The following is a 17330-nucleotide window of genomic DNA, read 5'->3' as shown; positions in this document are numbered from 1 at the left end:
TGCAGCGTCTTCCTGATCCATGTCTTTGTAGTCAAACCATGTTGCTCTTCATACTTTGCTGCCTGGCAAGGCCTTGACCTCCAATGGCCCCTTCATCGTCAACTGCAATGCTCACAGTCAGGGTAGTTCGTCCAGGGCCAGTCTGCCCAGCTGTTCTATGTCCTGGCCCTGCTCACTAACCTAGTGTCTCCTAAACGGTGTTGACCCCTCTCGGGTGAGAGCTTTACAGATGATAGGACTCCTTATGACACAGTCAGCTCTTAACTTGGGTCTATCATCTGAGAAGGAGCTGGCAAGAAACACTCAGGCTACAGATGAGAAGATCTTGTTCGTTGTCTCCCCCCTTGCACATTCCTCCTGCCCTTCCATGCCTGTTTGGTTTTCTACGAAGCAGACAGTGAGATGGAGTTCAAGGTGCAAAAAGTTTACAGGGGAGGGACACCCGTGAAAGACAAGGGTCAGAAGCAGGACTGGACCGGGCAGCCAGGAGAACAGGATGCAGACCCAACAGTCTGCATCAGCTCAAACAATCCTGGGGCTCAGATTGCCCACTCGAGGCACTCTTTGTTGGGTAGCACTGGCCAGGCATTGGGTGGGGTCTGCCCTGAGAGGAGATCCACCTTGGCTTGGAAACCGGAGCAGACCCTGAGGAAGCTAATGGACGAAGGCTGCCAGGAAGCCATGCCCCTCCCACCAGGGAAACGTGTCTTCCTGAGCATCTCTGGGTCTGCCACACCTTCTACCCAACCAGTATTTGTCTGTGGGAGCTCAGGGATTGGCCTACATCCCCATGCAGCTTGGGGCTCTGTGCCAAAGTTTTTGGCCAAGTGAGGCAGAGGTTAGGTCTCTATCTGAAGCAAGGGAGAGGTTTTGTCTATCTCCCAGACCCCACAATAAGAGGTAGAACTGAAACCTCACCATTGAGTTCTTGTTCCCCTGAGTACCAAAAGCTCAGCTGGGAGTCTTGGCTCTGTGTCTGTCCCTTCCCTGTCCCCTTGCCCACCCCTCCTCTTATGTTGTGCGGCCTGGGAGTGTCTGGACTGCGCTGTGCTCAGAGGCTCGCTGGCTGCAGGAGTGAAGGAATGAACGACATACAGAATGAGTGAAGGACAGAATGATGGAAAGGATGCAAGAATGATGAGACAGCCTGAGAAAAGAGCAAACTGAGCTAAGATACTTCAGCAGCTACCAACAGAGTCACTTAGGGATGAGATGATCATATCCAGCCCCCAGGGATTCTTTGAAAAGAATCTCTTGACTATTTCATCCAGTGGCAAGGGCAGTATCTCCGCTCTCTCCTGACTATTCCCCAGTGATGACAGCTCTTCTTTTTTACTTGAGTCTTTGGCTTTTTGGCTAAGTCACCATTCTTCCCTTGAAGGCAGCTTTGCTAAATGCACAGAGGGCACAGATTGTCTGTGAAGGCCGTGTGGCTCCCTGGGTCTCAGACCAAAGGTGGTAATTGACTGCACCACCCCTGAGCCTTCCTTCCAGCCATCTTTATTGCTTCCTACTTTGCCCAGATGGCACATGAGCCTTGAGCCTCCAGCTGGTCGGAGCTCAGTGTCCCTCAAGGGGAGGAGAGCAGGCTGGCAGCTCCCTTCCACATGGTCCTGTAATGACTTAGAGCCATGCACTAATTGGTCTGTCTCTCCTTGGGCAGTTCCAGAGACTGTAATTGGGACTGATTCCGACAGTCTGCCCCATTAGGAGGGCGTGCTGCAGGAATACACTCTAGAGGAGGAGATCATTTTCCCAAGATCGTTTTCAGAAAGGGCAAGGGGAACTTCACACTAACGCTTTGCTCAAGACTCCTCCTATTTTTTCTAAGAGGAAGAAGCATGAAACACATTAGTAACCGCCCATGCATTTGCAGTGCTTGTGTCCTGACTGAGTCAGTCAGCTTAGGCTACATCATGACGTGGTAACACACAACCCCACTTATGAAAACGAAGCCCTCTGTCTTGCTCAAGCTACGTGTCCATCATGGGTCAACTACAGCTCTGCTCCACTCCATGTTTATACATGGACCTTTTTGGGGGCACTGCCTCATGGCAGAGGGGAGAGAGATGTGGAGAACCATCAGGTGACTCTTCCTGCAGAAGGGACATGGCCTTTCCATCCATCTTTTATTAACCCAAGCAAGTCATGTCCCATTTCCAAGTTCAGCAGACTCTGGATGTGTAGTTCACCCACAGGTTGTAGATCCCATGTAAGAAAACAGACTCCTCCCGCAGGGAAGGCTAATATTGCGAACCATAATGTATAGAACTCCTAGCAGTCACAGCTGGGCGTCAGGCAAGGCAGCTCAGATGATCAAGTGAACTGTCAGGTGTGCCAGAGCTTCTGCACCTGTAGGCAAAGTGGGTGATCCCTCTACAAGCAGCATGATTTAGTCACCAAGGGCCTAAGGTCTGGTTTGATTCCTACCTCTGCTTGTATGACCTTGAGCAAATTGCCTAACTTTTCTGAGCCTCTAAATGGGCCATTAATATCTACCTATTAAGGCTGTTGTGAAGATTGAATAAGGTATTTGGCAGGTGCATAATACATCGGAGATTTTATTGTGATAGAGTAGTTCACACTTGCCTTGGACAATTTGGAAAACTCAGAAAAATAGGAAGAAACAAAGAACACAAAAGTGTTTCTTGCCTCCCCAAAAAAGCCACTGTTAAAATTTTGGCATATTTCCTTCAAAAGATGAAAGCATGCTATTTTTAAAGCTGCAGCTGTTTCTGCATTTGGGCTCAAGGACAAGGAAGATATTTATTTGGGAAGACACCTTAATGGGCTTATTGAGCTCCCCTCCCTTGCTTTCCCTAGCTAGTCTGGAAGTGAAGCATTGAAAGAAGAGTTTTCTGAATTCTCTGGAAACTAAGCAAACAGAAGTTTTTTAGTCCTGGGTTAAAAGCAGAGAGGAAAGGAGGTTCCATTTTTAAGGCTCTGGTAATTGGAAAAGGAAGGATGTGAACATCGTGGGCAGCCTAAGGTTATTTGAAACAGAGATATGCAGAGGGAGAAAGTGAGGGATACCTAGAGGGAGATAAGGCCAAAGAGGGATGGAATGGAGAGCCAGGGACCTGGAAGGAGACAGAAATGGGAGCAGGAGACCAACTGAAGCACACACACAGGCAGGGTGTGCGACAGCAGCGACACTGACAGCAGCGTCAGCCTGCCCCTTCAGTGACAAGAAGCCAGGCTGATTTTGCTTGTTGGGGCCAGCATGTTCCAGTGAACTTCAGAGACTGAAGCCCAATTTTTAGCTTTCAGCATTTAACCGCCCTCTGCTGCAGCCTGCCCTTATTGTCCTCAAACCTTCAGGACAGCAGTCTGTTTCCAGAAACAGCCTGATGTAGCTGGTGCTTTGGGGAATGCAGGAGAGGGGTCCTTGTCTGGAGAGGGATAAAGTGGTTTAGGGAGAGAAGCAGGGTATGGTGGGACTGAGCTGATATCCCTCAAGGGCATTGATACCTGGGCCAAGAGGAGCCCATAAGAAGCAGCCAGTGGCAACCCTTAGAAAAATGAAGTCCCCTTTACTCAGAGGGTCCTTGAAATCTCAGGGAGGAGGATTTGGATTTCTGTGTTTCTGTAAGTTTGAGGTTTGAGTTATATATAGATATTTTTATTTTATTAAGATTTTATTTATTCATTTGTCAGAGAGAGAGAAACCACACAAGCAGGGGGAGCAGCAGAGGAGAGGGAGAAGCAGGCTCCCTGCCAAGCAGGAAGCCCAATGAAGGGCTGGATTCCATGACCCTGGGATCATAACCTGAATCGAAGGCAGACACTTAACCAACTGAGCCACCCAGGCACCTATACGTAGATTTAAAAAAAAAGAAAAATCTGTTAATTGGCATGTATTAAATACCAAATCTAGTCAAATATAATGATGGCTTTATATCGATAAATACATACCTAATATAGTTGAAATACTGTCCCCACATTGTATATTCCGCTTTTTCTCAAAAGTATTATATCTCAGCCATTCTCCCACATCATTAAAAGCTCTCTATAAACATCAGTTTTGGGCATTTACTTTTCAACAGCCATTGTGTGGCTCTCCCTCTGCTGACCCTCCCTGGACCTCCTCCTGGCTCTTCCCGCCCACCTGCTTTGTTTTACGAATTCTTCTCAGCCGAGCTAGGGGAGGAGCCTCTGACAAGGTCCTTGTTGGGCTCAGTTATGGAAAACATGGCCCGAGTCATGAGCTGAGTGATTGCCGTGTCCCTCCCGCCTGTTACAGGAACCATCACGAAGATGTTTCCAGAGTGCAAGCCCAATTTTGTTATTTGCCATTGTGGTTAATGAAAAGATGAAATTGGAGCCTATGAGCACAACATGTAGGCAGCACCATAATTAGCCCTTTGGAAGGTGAAAGATCCACTTTAAAATAAAAGAAAATAGCTTTACTCCCACAATGAAATGGCTGCAATTTTCTAGCTAATGCAGAACCTGCAGTATTTCTGTAATTATATCCCCTAGGTCTTCTATTCACTGTAATCTCTCCCTTTCTTTTTCTCTCTTTTTCCTCTCGCTTGCTTTTTTACTCCTAAGTAAATTCCATTTGGTAGAAAGAAGGCTAAATAATATTATTTGCAAACAGGAGGGAAAAGCTCTTACCCACGACGTGATGAGTGCATTTTATTTTGAAAGGAAGAAATAAAAGGCCAAATAATTAAGTCCTGATCCTGGCAGAGCTGTGCTTTCCTCAAATTCAGCCAAACCTATACAGGTGACTCCTGGCCTTGCTTCTTCAAGAAAGGACAGGCTCCCTGAGGAGGAAAGGTAGTTTCCTGGGAAGTGACTGATGGCCACAGCAAACCCCAGGGAGGAGCAGGCCAAGAAGGGGGTAGGGCCAGACAGCCCAGGCTCCACCCCAGACCACACCTCCAGACCATCACCTTGCCTCTCTGTGCCTCAGTTTCCTCACTGGTGAAATGCGTGAAGCTCCCTGCCTTGCAGCCAGCATAAGAAAGTGCCCAGCACAGTGACAGTGCCTGCATCATGGTCAGGGCTCAACAACACTCATCACCCCTTTTACCCTGGGGCCACTGACTGAATGAACATTGAACACAGACCCCGAGAGCCTGAGCCCAGGATGGCTCACTAGCTACAGAGGACTTACTGCTGCAGGAGTCTAGAAGACGGCCAGAGTCAAAAGCGTTTGATTTTCTCAAAGCAGCACACAAGGGAGCTTTGCAGCAAACAATCTTGAGAGACAGGTGCTGTTTCTCTGTTTCACACTCCAGGAGCCAGAGACTCGGCAACTTGCCCGAGGCCACGCATATTGTAAGTGACAGAGTCAAGACTTACATCCAGTTCTAGCTGATGCTGGAGCCTCCGCTCATTTCTCTGCGCCTTGGCTCTGATCCTGCCCTGGTTCCACTGTGTACTAATTTTCCATCTGCAGAATGGGCATGTTGCTTATATAAGTGGTCAAGTCCATGGTCTCCAGACCTCCCATCACCCAGCTGCGTGACTTTGGGCAAGGAACCCAACATCCCTGGGATCCATCTGAGATATGTGGACCTCAACAGAACCTATCTCATAGATGCTGTGGACATAGAAAAGACAGTGCTTGCAAAGCAAGTGTGTGCTCTGCCCAGCATCTTGTAAGCATTGAGTAAAAGAATAGCTTTAATGATAACTCCCCTATGTTGTCAGGAAGTTTCCTTGAGGTCACAGACATGAAAGACATTCTGACTTGGGAAGCCTAGATCCGCATCGGCCTAAATGTCGTTCCACCAGCCATGCCGCTCCTGGTGATCATGGCCCTTGTGCCTAGGTATGAGAAAACCATCCCCACACCTCTTACGGCGCTGGGCTCTGAACTATCCCAGACCTGAGGGGACAGTTACCATATGAAAATGTTTGCATGAGGCTCAGCAGCAGAGGCTTAAGCAGCAATCCCCTTCCTGATTAGTTTCACTGCAGAGCCTAGTCAAACAGAGGCCCATTCCCTCAGCACAGGCAGCACGGAGACCTGGCAGGGGCAGGGGGAGGGGGAGTGGCCGATCTGTGATTAAAAATTCACTGCGGATCATCAGCCAACAAATCGTGCCCTTCGGGAAGACTAAAAATTGACTGCAGTGTCAATTTACTGCCCCAGCCTGGGAATCTGTGCCCTGGTCTGGAGATATCAGTGTCATTGACAGCCCCGAGAGTCAGGTGGTAGTGGAGGTCAGACCAGCTGGGGCTGGAAAGGTGGTAAGTGGACCTATGGGGCCAGGGTTCCTTCTTTCCCACAAATATTTTTTTTTAAGTCTTTATTTAAATTCTGTTAGTTAAAAATACCATGTAATGCTAGTTTCAGATGTACGACACAGCAACCCAGCACCTCCACACAACCCCCGGTGTTCATCATGACAGGTGCCCTCCTTCATCTCTATCACCTACTTCAGTCATCCCCCCACTCACCTCCCTGGTGGTAACCATCAGTTCCACAAATAGTTCTCAAGTCCCAGGTGAGCCAGATTGTGGTCTAAGCTCTGTACTAGGGAATGAATCTTGTCCAGCCTGGCCCCAAGGGGTATAGAGAAATTAAAGGACAATGACATTCATTGGTCAGCCACAATAAAGGTAAGCACAGGTGCCATGGGAGTCCTGAGGGGAGCTCAGCCTTGGTGGAGGTGGAGGCAGCAGAGGAGATGTCCAGGAGAACCTTCCAGAACAAATGACATCTGAGCTGAGCTTTGAGGAGTGTTGGACAGACAGAGGAGGAATTTAGAAGAGCCTAGGCAATGGCCTGCTCACACTCAGGGCATACAAATAATTTGGCGTGAGTGGAAGGAGAAGTGGCATATAGGGAGAGCAAGAATGGAGAGGGTGCAGACAGAGAGGCTGGCTAGGGCTGGCCGTGGAGCATCCTATTAGCAAGCCTGCAGTGAGCGGAGTGAGTCAGGCCCGTGGCCTGTCTGATGGCCTTGAACCCTGATTCTGCTTTTCAGCAGCTGCGTAGCTATGGGCCTGCTTCTCATGCTCAAGGCTCAGTTTCTCATCTATATAAATGGGACTTCTAACATCTGCCTCAGAGCTAATGTAATTACATTACATTCCAAGCGGGTATCTGGCCCATTTAGACACTTGGCAAAGGGTACCTCTTTCTTTTCCCCAACTGTGAGGATTGGGGAGAATGTGGGACAGGAAAGCAGGCAGGCCAGTGCCTGGCCAATGACCCTTTCCTCTCTGGGAGAATCATCTATTGCCAAGCCCTTTGAAACTCACAGTGTAGCTGGAACCACAGGACCCCTAGTCTGCCAGTGGGCTCTGGGGTCTGGCCTCTCCCTTGGAGCTTGCACGGAGCCCCTCTGTGTTCGCACAGCCGGGAGGCAGTCACAGTCATCAGCCAACCTGTTGTGTGGGTCACATGGTTGAGCCTTTGCCTTAGGAAGAATAGATGTTTACAGGCTGAATTAATGTTTATGGGTTTATTCATATCCTCTTCCTGGAACAAAAGATCTTTGAAGGGGCGAACAGGGAGCACTGTAGCACCCAGTAGGCCCTGGCATCAAGGGCAGAAGGCGTTGGCTGCCCCCCACCTTTCCCAGAATGCCTGTCCCACTGAGCACTGTAGGAAGCCCCGTGTCATGGTCCAGGAGGTCATCCTGGGAAGCAGGTCTTCCCATTGCTCTCCAGCGTGCTTCTAGCATCTGCCCTCAGGATATATGGCAGGCTTGCCTTGTCACAGCGCTGAGGCCCGGGGCAGACAGGGGGTGGGATAAGGGCTTCCTAGAGCCATGGGAGGCCACCTCATGTAGCTAAGGCTTGTGACGTGCTGGAGGCCATCCTTGCTCTCATCTCCAAACTGAAGCTGTATGAGCCCATGCTCCCTGCTCTGCCCCAAACCTGGGCCCTCCATCGCCCATCCATGGCCACCTCCAAGGTGACTGCTCACCTGCAAGGTGTCCTCAGGAGGCCTCAAGGACGTGCTTACAGGCTCACACAGCCAATGAGAGGCACAGTGGACAACTCCTGGCCTCCGAGCCCTTTCTGCAGCCTCGGGCCATACCTGCCTTTCCATTCAGTTTGGATTGTGGGAGGGAATGACCATACTCTGTATTTATATTTTATCAGTCCCCAAGGTTGATCACAATGCTGGGCACCCATGGGGAACTGAATGAAAGAATTCATGACAAAAAAGATCCAAAGTCTTTACTCTTCAAGGACACAATCATACGTTGCATCCCTACTCCCTGGTTAAATGCACAGACTGTGGCACCAGCTGCCTGTGTTCTGGGCCCAGTTCCACCACTGGATGTGTGACCTTCAGCAAGTTGTTAAGCTCTCTGTGCCTCAGTTTCCATATCTGTAATTTTGAGATAGTTACACGATTGTTGGATTGGATATGTTAAGAGGTACAAATACAACAGAGACTGCATTTTGGTAAGTGCTACATAAGTTTTCATTGCAATTATAGTTAAAAATATTGGGTGTTCATTCTCCAGCCTGACTATTCTGGAAAAGAATAATAAAGGGAAAATACTAGCTGGATCCTATTCATTCAAAAACCTCAGGGTTTTGAGGGTATATTTTAACAACTTCCTGATTAGTGAAAAAAAGAATTGATCGGCGGACCAAACTTTTGCAGTCTTGGCCAAAGTGCAGATTTGACTGTGACCGTGCCTATAGTTGCAAGCTCTGGGGCCCCCAAGAAGCACCGGTGATCTCCAACTCCCGACCCTGGGCCCACACTAATTTGCCTGCCTGCATTCAAGTCAGCAAAATGGGACAAGTCAAAGCAATAAGGATGGTAGAGAAAGTCAGAAACATTTTTCCTCTCCTGCACCTAATAGGAGAGTAGAGTCCCTTAATAGAATAAATAAATTTAGTCATCCATTACTTTAGGACAGCCACTAAAATGAAAAAATTGACCTTACATCCCCAAGCAAGGGAAACTCCACTGACAAATTCAAGGTACAACAAGAAGGCAGTCTTGACATCTGATGCTGTGGCTGGAAATGTTAAATTAATGGGCAAGTTTATGAAACAATATGCTAGCTATCAAATCATATTCCCAGTTTCTGCAAAAGACATGAAGAGATATTTCCCATATATTTGCATTTCCCCCATTTTCAAATACTATTTCAGGGCTGGGCAGAGGGAATTGGGCCTTTTCCTGCTGGAAGGCACATCCACTCCAGCCAGTCATCTACTTTTGGTGCAAACATAGCCAAGATCATTGTGATGGGTTAAGAACGGTTTTGGAGTAAGTTCTTCCCCACCCCCTTTTAAATCCATGCCTTCATGCCATGCCAAACCTGCTCAGCATATGAGCCTAGGCATAGGGATGGTCCTTCCCAGGAGAGCACCCTGCAGGACTGTGTACCCAGTTCATCACAAAATTACGCACCGTTTGTGCTGTTTGCTGTACTGTTCAAATTCATAAATCCAAGCCAAAAGTCAAGGCGGAAATTCTTTAGGAAGGAGTAGGGATTTTCCTTCCAGGGCAGAGAAGTTAAGACATATGCATTTGCTAATACCTGCTTCCCCAGCCAACACATCTCAGCCCAATTTCCAACTGGGTAGCTCGGGAGCCTTAATGCGCTGTAAGGGCGTTCATTTTTGTTAATTTTGCAGCCGACAATTTCTCCACTGGTTTAAGTGGCCTGTAGACTGTGATTTGTTAGTTCTCATTAGAAGGGAAAAGGTGTAGTCTTGCACTCCGCGGCTCTCATAAATCACATTTTCAGGTGGCTTTAGCATGCTAGAACATTTCTGAGCACCGGGCCTGACATGAATAATCCCAAGGATGTGGCTCTGTGTTGGGCAGCGGCACTCGAAGCCCGTCCACGATCCCATCTGTGATTCACTGAACATTCGTGCTGAGGCACAGACAAAGGTGAATTAGTTCCAGACAAAAATGCATCGATGCTCTATTGAATAGTCAATTATTAAACACATAATGGAATCTGTGGTTAGCAAGGCGTGCTGACCATGTGCCGTGTTTGCACAATTTCCAGCAGAAATGGAAGGCTGGCTGGGAGCTTTTGAAAAATGAAAAGATTCAGTGGTATTTAAGGCCAACTTGGAAACGCACTGCTTTCCTTAGAGGGGCGTGTGAGCATTCTGTTCATTATTCACACTTTATTCCACTTCTCTTCTTCATTAGATCTCAAGGAAGTCAACTCTTCAAACTCACCAGTCAACAATCCCGGAGGGGACAAATAAGGTGGGTTGTCCGAAGTGGTATACCATCCAACAATCTTGACGTTCTGGATTTGTTTTGGGTCTTCACTCAGCTTATGTGTAAATAGGGATGTGTGTGTTCTGCAATTTATGGGGCTTCAAGCAAAAGAGGGCATCGCGCAGCCCGCCTTCATGCATCTTGCCTCTCCTTGGTTTCAAATCCTCAAGTAGATGCAAAGCACTGTCCAGGAGGCATTGTCTCCCATCTCAGCTGGCTTCCACACTGCCTCAGGCCACCCTGGAACGTGAGAGACCATTCAGTAGTTGGGAATCAGAAGGCTGTCCCTGTAGCTCGAGCTGGATGATGAAGGACAAGGTCCTGTAGAGGTGCTCCTCTAAAGCTGTCAGGAGTCAGCGGATGCCAGTTGTTCTAGGTTCTGCTACGACCTATGTATCTTTGAACAAAATGCCTCTCTTCTCTGGTTTTACCCATCTGTAAAATGGGTGGGATGATTTAAAACAAATCTTTGGTTGCTCACATACACATTAAAAATCAGATGCTGAGTTCTGGATACGTGTATGGCTTACTGAATAGTCTTATTTGGGGTAGAAACAGGAGATGATTTCATTTCTTTCTAATCACCACCCTCCACTGTGATATGTTGACTCTCTTCTGTTCTTAGCAACATCTTGGGCAGAGTCTACCACTTTTCTGTCACTTTGAGTTATTAGAAATTGAGTCCATGTTAAAGTTTCGATCTGAAACTCCATTTAGATGTCCTCTCCTCCCCCATGTAGACTTCACGCACATGTTAGGGTCTACATGTCTGTGTCCCCCCGAAGTCCTGTGTTGAAATCTTAACCCCCAAAGGTGATGGCATTAATAGGTGGGGCCACTGGGAGGTTGCTGAAGTCATGAGGGTGGAGCCCTCATGAATGGAATTAGTTCCTTCTAAGACGCCTCAGGGAGCTCCCTCACCCTTTCTGTCCCATGAGGATACAACGGGCCATGTGCAACCCTGAAGAGGACCCTTACCTGACCATGCTGGCACCATGAGCTCAGGTCACCAGCCTCCAGAACCCAGGGAAATAAACATCTGTTGTGTCCAAGCCTCCCAATCTGCGGAGTTCTCTCATAGCAGCCTGATGGACTAAGATACCATGACTGTGGGACTTGTGGAGGGGAAGGGTATGGTTTGCTCTCCTGCCTGGCACCTGAGAGCTGGGGGTGTGGAGGTTGCCCTTCAGGTACCTGCTTGCCTCTACCCCCTGGGTGTAGGGCTGAAGGCAAGGAGGAGAGAAGGAGAGAGCTGAAGTCTTCCTTCACCCCTGAAAACTGGTCAGTGGAGGGAAGGAGGTGCTGCTGGCTTCACTGAGGTTTGGGGCAGGAAGGACTCTGGATGGATATCTGCAGGCTGATGTGGCGGTCCCCACACCAATGGTGTACACAGGCTTTGGGGGCAGGATTCAGCTTCCCCCACCTGAAGACTTCTCCAGAAAGGGAAAAAACTTTACATTACATTATTAGATTATTTTCCTTTATTTCATCCATAGTCCATGTTCATCCTTTCCTGAGTGGGACAAGGATCATGGTCTCACTTGGGCCATTGGTCACCAGGATGATCCCCAGCTTCTGTGTGTTACCATGCTGTGGTAACAAGTAAACTCCCAAATCTTAGTGGCTTTAGTGCAACAAGAGTTTATTTCTCACTTAGGTCAAGCCTGATATGGGTCAGCAAGGACTAGCCTCCACCTGGTGACCCAGGGCCCCAGAGTCCCTCCATCTGGGATGCTGTCACCTAACACATGTCCTCCAAGATCTCCACGGCAAGAGAAGAAAGGAATAGAGCAGATCTCTTTCTGAGTCAACCTTGGATGCCCTGGGCTTTAATTTCTTTAATGAATGCTGCATTTCTTCTTTACAGGTATTCTAGACATTTGTCATGTGCAAGGGATATTTCTGTCTCCCCAACAGATTATTGTAATGTACTTGCCCAATAAAGTTACAATGAGTTAGGACCAGACTTGTCTGAGCCACACTAGATCTGATAATGACACTGTGCATTTATATAGCCCTTTTATTTTCCAGGAGCTTTCAGATTTAGCATGTCAGTTCACTCCTTCAACAACTTTCTAAGGCATGAAGGTCTGCTTCCTCCCTGCACTGTCCAGGTAAAGAATCCAGGTTTGGCAAGATTCTGGGCCTCACTTGTGCCCCACAGGTGAGGCTGACCTATCCTATGGGCCAGTGGCACCATGAAGTTGGGGTGACAACAGGTAGATGGGACCCTCATGTCCCCTTGACCTTCCTTGGACCATCCTCTCTGTCCTTTCTCCCATCTCCTGTTCAGGCTGCTCTTCACCATCTGTTTGGAACCTGGCTTTCCATGTTCACTGCTATGGCCTTAGGTCTTTCAGGGACCTGAGTATCCAACTTAATAATGTGTTAATAATCCAGTCAGTTCTCACTGATTACTTGATGACTGTATCCTAAGCAGAGCATAAAGAATTTGAGGTGGAGTGAATATATCCTTCCTTGAGATTCCCAGAAGAGAAGTTTTTTAGGCTCTTGAAAATGTGTTAGAACTGTAAAATGTAAGAAACTTGGCATTTTAAATGGTGAAATACAAATCACAGCTCTGTTTGGTATGAAACAATATAAAATTGCCATTTTTGAAACAAAAGAAATAAAAATAGAGACTCTGAGTTAAACAGGATAGTTTGCACACATGCATTTATCCCTAGTGCCTCCTGAGATACTGAGAAAAAAGCAGAGAAAGAAATAAAGATGGTATAAATTTGCCAAGACAAAGAGATTAGGAGTAAAGAAGACAGCAGACAGGAGAGATCAAGTAATTTGGGAAGATGGAAGGCTGGTGGTGAGGTAGCTGAGGGCACGTGTCCGCAGCCAGGACACCTGCGAGAGTGCAGGGATGGGAAGGCCCAGTTACCTCTCAACACATGAGGAAGACTCAAGATAGGTAGACAGAATACAAGTCCATGTAAGGAGCAGGCAGACCCCCAGATCTCCTTTTCCTTGGGTGACTATGGGAGCTGGCTTGGAAGAAACTCTACCAAGGAGGCCCTGAATTCAGGACATCTGACACAGAGCAGAGGGGGCGCTGGGATGGCACTGAACAAGGAGGAATCAAGTCACAGTCTGTAACTGACTGGGGAGAGTCCAGCCCCCTTCCTTTGCTCAGCCTCTACAAGCATGCTGACAGCCTAGCTTATAACACCCATACAGAAGTCAGGAGAAGTATTCCAGAATGGAGAAAAACAAAAGTAGAAATAGGACAAAAAAGAAGAAAATGAAAGGAAAGGAAAGGGAACAAAAGGAAAATTATGGACTTACTCAATCTATAAGGTCTAAATCTAACTAACAGGCATTCCAGAAAGGAAGAACAGAGAGAATTGGTGGGGGGGAGATTATCAAAGACGTCATAGATGTATATTTCCCATACTGAAGGACTTGCGTTTCAGATAGAGAGGGCTTGTCACCTGCCCAGCACAATGGATGAAAAATGACCCGTGCCAAGGCCAAAGTTCTAAAGATGGAGCAAAGATCCTAAAATCTTTGGGGGTGGGGGGAGGGAGGGAGACAGAATGCACCACAAAAAGTATAACTCAAGTATGACTCAAAATGGTATCAGACCTCTTAGCAGCAACCCAGGATGCTGGCAGATAAGGAGCAAATCCTCCAAATTCCTTAGGAGAAATGTTTTCCAGTCTAGAATTCTCTGTGTGGTCCAACTGTCAAGGATGGAACAATGACTTCTCAGGCACCCATTTTTAGAAGGGGGTGCTGTACCACCCTATGACCCTGCAATTGCACTATTGGGTATTTACCCCAAAGATACAGATGTAGTGAAAAGAAGGGCCATCTGTACCCCAAAGTTCACAGCAGCAATGATCACAATAGCCAAACTGTGGAAAGAATCAAGATGCCCTTCAACAGACAAATGGATAAAGAAGATATGGTCCGTATATACAATGGAGTATTATGCCTCCATCAGAAAGGACGAATACCCTTTTATATCAACATGGACGGGACTGGAAGAGATTATGCTGAGTGAAATAAGTCAAGCAGAGAAAGTCAATTATCATATGGTTTCACTTACTTGTGGAGCATAAGGAATAACATGGAGAACATTAGGAGAAGGAAAGGAAAAGTGAATTGGGGGAAATCGGAGGGGGTGATGAACCATAAGAGACTCTGGACTCTCAGAAACAAACTGAGGGTTTTGGAGGGGAGGAGGTAGGGAGATGGGTGAACCTAGTGGTGGGTATTAAGGAGGGCACATATTGCATGGAGCACTGGGTGTGGTACATAAACAATGAACCTTGGAACACTGAAAAAATAAATAAAATAAAATATAATAATAAAGAAGTGCTCTATAAAAATGAAGGAGTCACAAAACAAACCAAAACAAGAACTGCGGGATCCAGGAGACAGAGGAGCCAACACAGTGAGGTAGAGGGAATTTGCAAGCTGGTGACAAAGGATGTCCCAGGTGACAGAGGCTCAGCAGACCCAGAGAGCAGCTTTGCAGACCAGTGCAGGAAGATGGAGGGATCCAGGAAAGACATTACCAGGAAAAAAAAAAGTAGAGATTACCTCATATATTTAACTGAGAATTGTTTTACAACTGGGTCAGTGTTTAGCATGAATTAGTGATTGATGCCCAGAAAACAAGCAAACAAAAAGGTAAGGCAATTTCAACTTCAGGAAAAATGAAAATGTGTACAAGAAAATACATGTAATTATAATACACTATTTGTCTCAGTCGTGAACAATATTTATGTGGCTCTAGAAATACACACGCTATAGTAATTCATCTGCAAATCATTATGTGATTCACTTGGGAGGATGGGGAGGAAAGGTGGTGAGATGGCAAGGCGCGGGGGAGGGAGTGAGGGAGAGAGAGGTGGGGGAGAGGGCTCAATTCTCACCCTTCATAGTAGGAGGTGATCGATGTTCCCTACAACAGATCAGGGACCGGCCTTATGAGTGGCTTAGCAAGAGGAAGACACAGACCAGAGAAAACATGCAGAAGAGTTGGAATTGTTTTTCCTCTGAGGAGCAGGACTGGAGTAGGAAGGAGAGTGAGGCAGTCAGAGAGGGGCAGATACGGGTTTTACAGTACGTGAAACTCACACAATTTGGGGGCCCCCTAAGAAAAATAACTGCAAATATAAAATTAGGAGAGAAGATTTAGGAGGGGTGTGTCAAAATGAGGGTCTCCAAAGATGAAGCATCAATCGTGGCTTTGAGATGCCGCTGCCTTTTCAGAGGTCAGGAGATGTTATTTGTCACTGTAAACTTCAGGTCATTACTTATTGCTTAGTATTATGTATGTGCATTATTTTGTATGCGTTTTATAAAAAGAGAAACAATGAATACGTTGCTAAAACCCAACTGATGATGTCACTTGAGTGAAGCCATTTTTACTTGGCTTTACACAGTGCTGTTGGGACCGAAATGCACTATGCCCCATTCACACTAGATCAGCTCTTCATTGCTTGGTGCACGAAGTCCTTCCTTTTGCATTTCAGAAGTTTGTTGTTGTTGTTGTTTTTGTTTTTTTAAGATTATTTATTTATTTATTTATTTGACAGAGAAATCACAAGTAGGCAGAGAGGCAGGCAGAGAGAGAGTGGGGGGAAGCAGGTTCCCCACCAAGCAGAGCGCCCAATGTGGGGCTCGATCCCAGGACTCTGAGATCATGACCTGAGCTGAAGGCAGAGGCTTAACCCACTGAGCCACCCAGGTGCCCCCCATTTCAGAAGTTTTAAAGTGAAAATTTTTTAAAGATGTGTTTATATAGTTGGGAAAGAGAAAGAGAGAGTGAGCACGTGAGTGGGAGGAGGGGCAGAGGCAGAGGGAGAGAGAGAATCCTCAAGCAGATTCCCCAGTGAACGCAGAGTCCAATGTGGGGCTCGATTTCAGGACCCCGAGATTACAACCTGAACAGAAATCAAGAGTTTGATGCTTAACTGACTGAGCCACCCAGTTGCGCCATGAGAATTTCTTATAAAGCTTTGTGTTTGGGGGCGCCTGAGTGGCTCAGTGGGTTAAAGCCTCTGCCTTCGGCTCGGGTCATGATTCCCAGGGTCCTGGGATCGAGCCTCGCATTGGGCTCTCTGCTCATTGGGGAGCCTGCTTCCCCCTCTCTCTGCCTGCCTCTCTGCCTACTTGTAATCTCTCTCTGTCAAATAAATAAATTAATCAATTAAAAAAAAAAAAGCTTGGTGTTTGCTTGTTTAGCCAAGAGCCCTAGCCCAAATATATTGAAACAAAATTTGTCTCCCTTCTCTCACCTGCCCTGTACCCAAGGTTCAGGGGAGCAAGGCTCACTGACATGAGGAAAACACTTCTTAGCCCTAACAGCTGTCACCCCCGTTGGGCTAATTCCCCTGAGGAACAGAAATCCTTGTTTCCTGGGGAAAGCTTAGATGCTCCGTTTCAGTTGGCAGAGGTCAGATCAGAAGAAGCAGGCAGGAAGGAGGCATCAGATGGCTGAAAATGTGGGTGGGACAGAAACTCCCCCTGACCACTCTTGCCAGCCCCTTTCCAATAACTTGCTCAAAGTCATCCAAAAAGAAGGCTGTCATTCTATAAAAATTGTCCAGTTGTATTTGATGATTCAAAATGTTTTAGCCACATTCAACAGCCTTGCATTGAATATCAGCCATGTACCATGCAAGGCTCTGTGCTGGAGACCCTAAAATAAGAAGTGGAGGGATGCCCTCATGAACAATCCTGGCCTTGCCCTTAGAGAGTCTGTGACCCAGGACCCAGGCTCACCCAGTGCATCTCAACTTTGAGGCTGCCTTCCACCTTCCAACATCCACAGGACACTTGCTGTGGGTCAGACTCTGTTCTTAGAGTTGGGGAGTCACATGCAGAGAGGAAAGATGCAGTTTTGGATCTCTGGAAGGTCACTGTCTTGTGCTTGCTAAGTTGTCCCTGCTTCTGAGAAAGCTACAGTCCAAAGGCCAACGTAAAGCACCCCTGGTTGAATCTGGAGCTCGGTGAAATGGAATTCAGAGAAGGTGAACGCAGTGCCTGCGATGGAGGAATTTCTTGTAGACAAGGGTTTTGTCCTTTTTCTTGAACCGAGATTTATGAAATTTACAAACAAATGAAGAAGAAATGTCAAGTACAAAGGTATTATAAGCATTATTGATCAAATAAATTTGAA

This window comes from Martes martes (assembly GCF_963455335.1).
Source record: "Martes martes genome assembly, chromosome: 1".
Lineage (NCBI taxonomy): Eukaryota > Metazoa > Chordata > Mammalia > Carnivora > Mustelidae > Martes > Martes martes.
The sequence above is the reverse complement of the archived record's forward strand: the minus strand, read 5'-3'. Positions refer to the sequence as shown.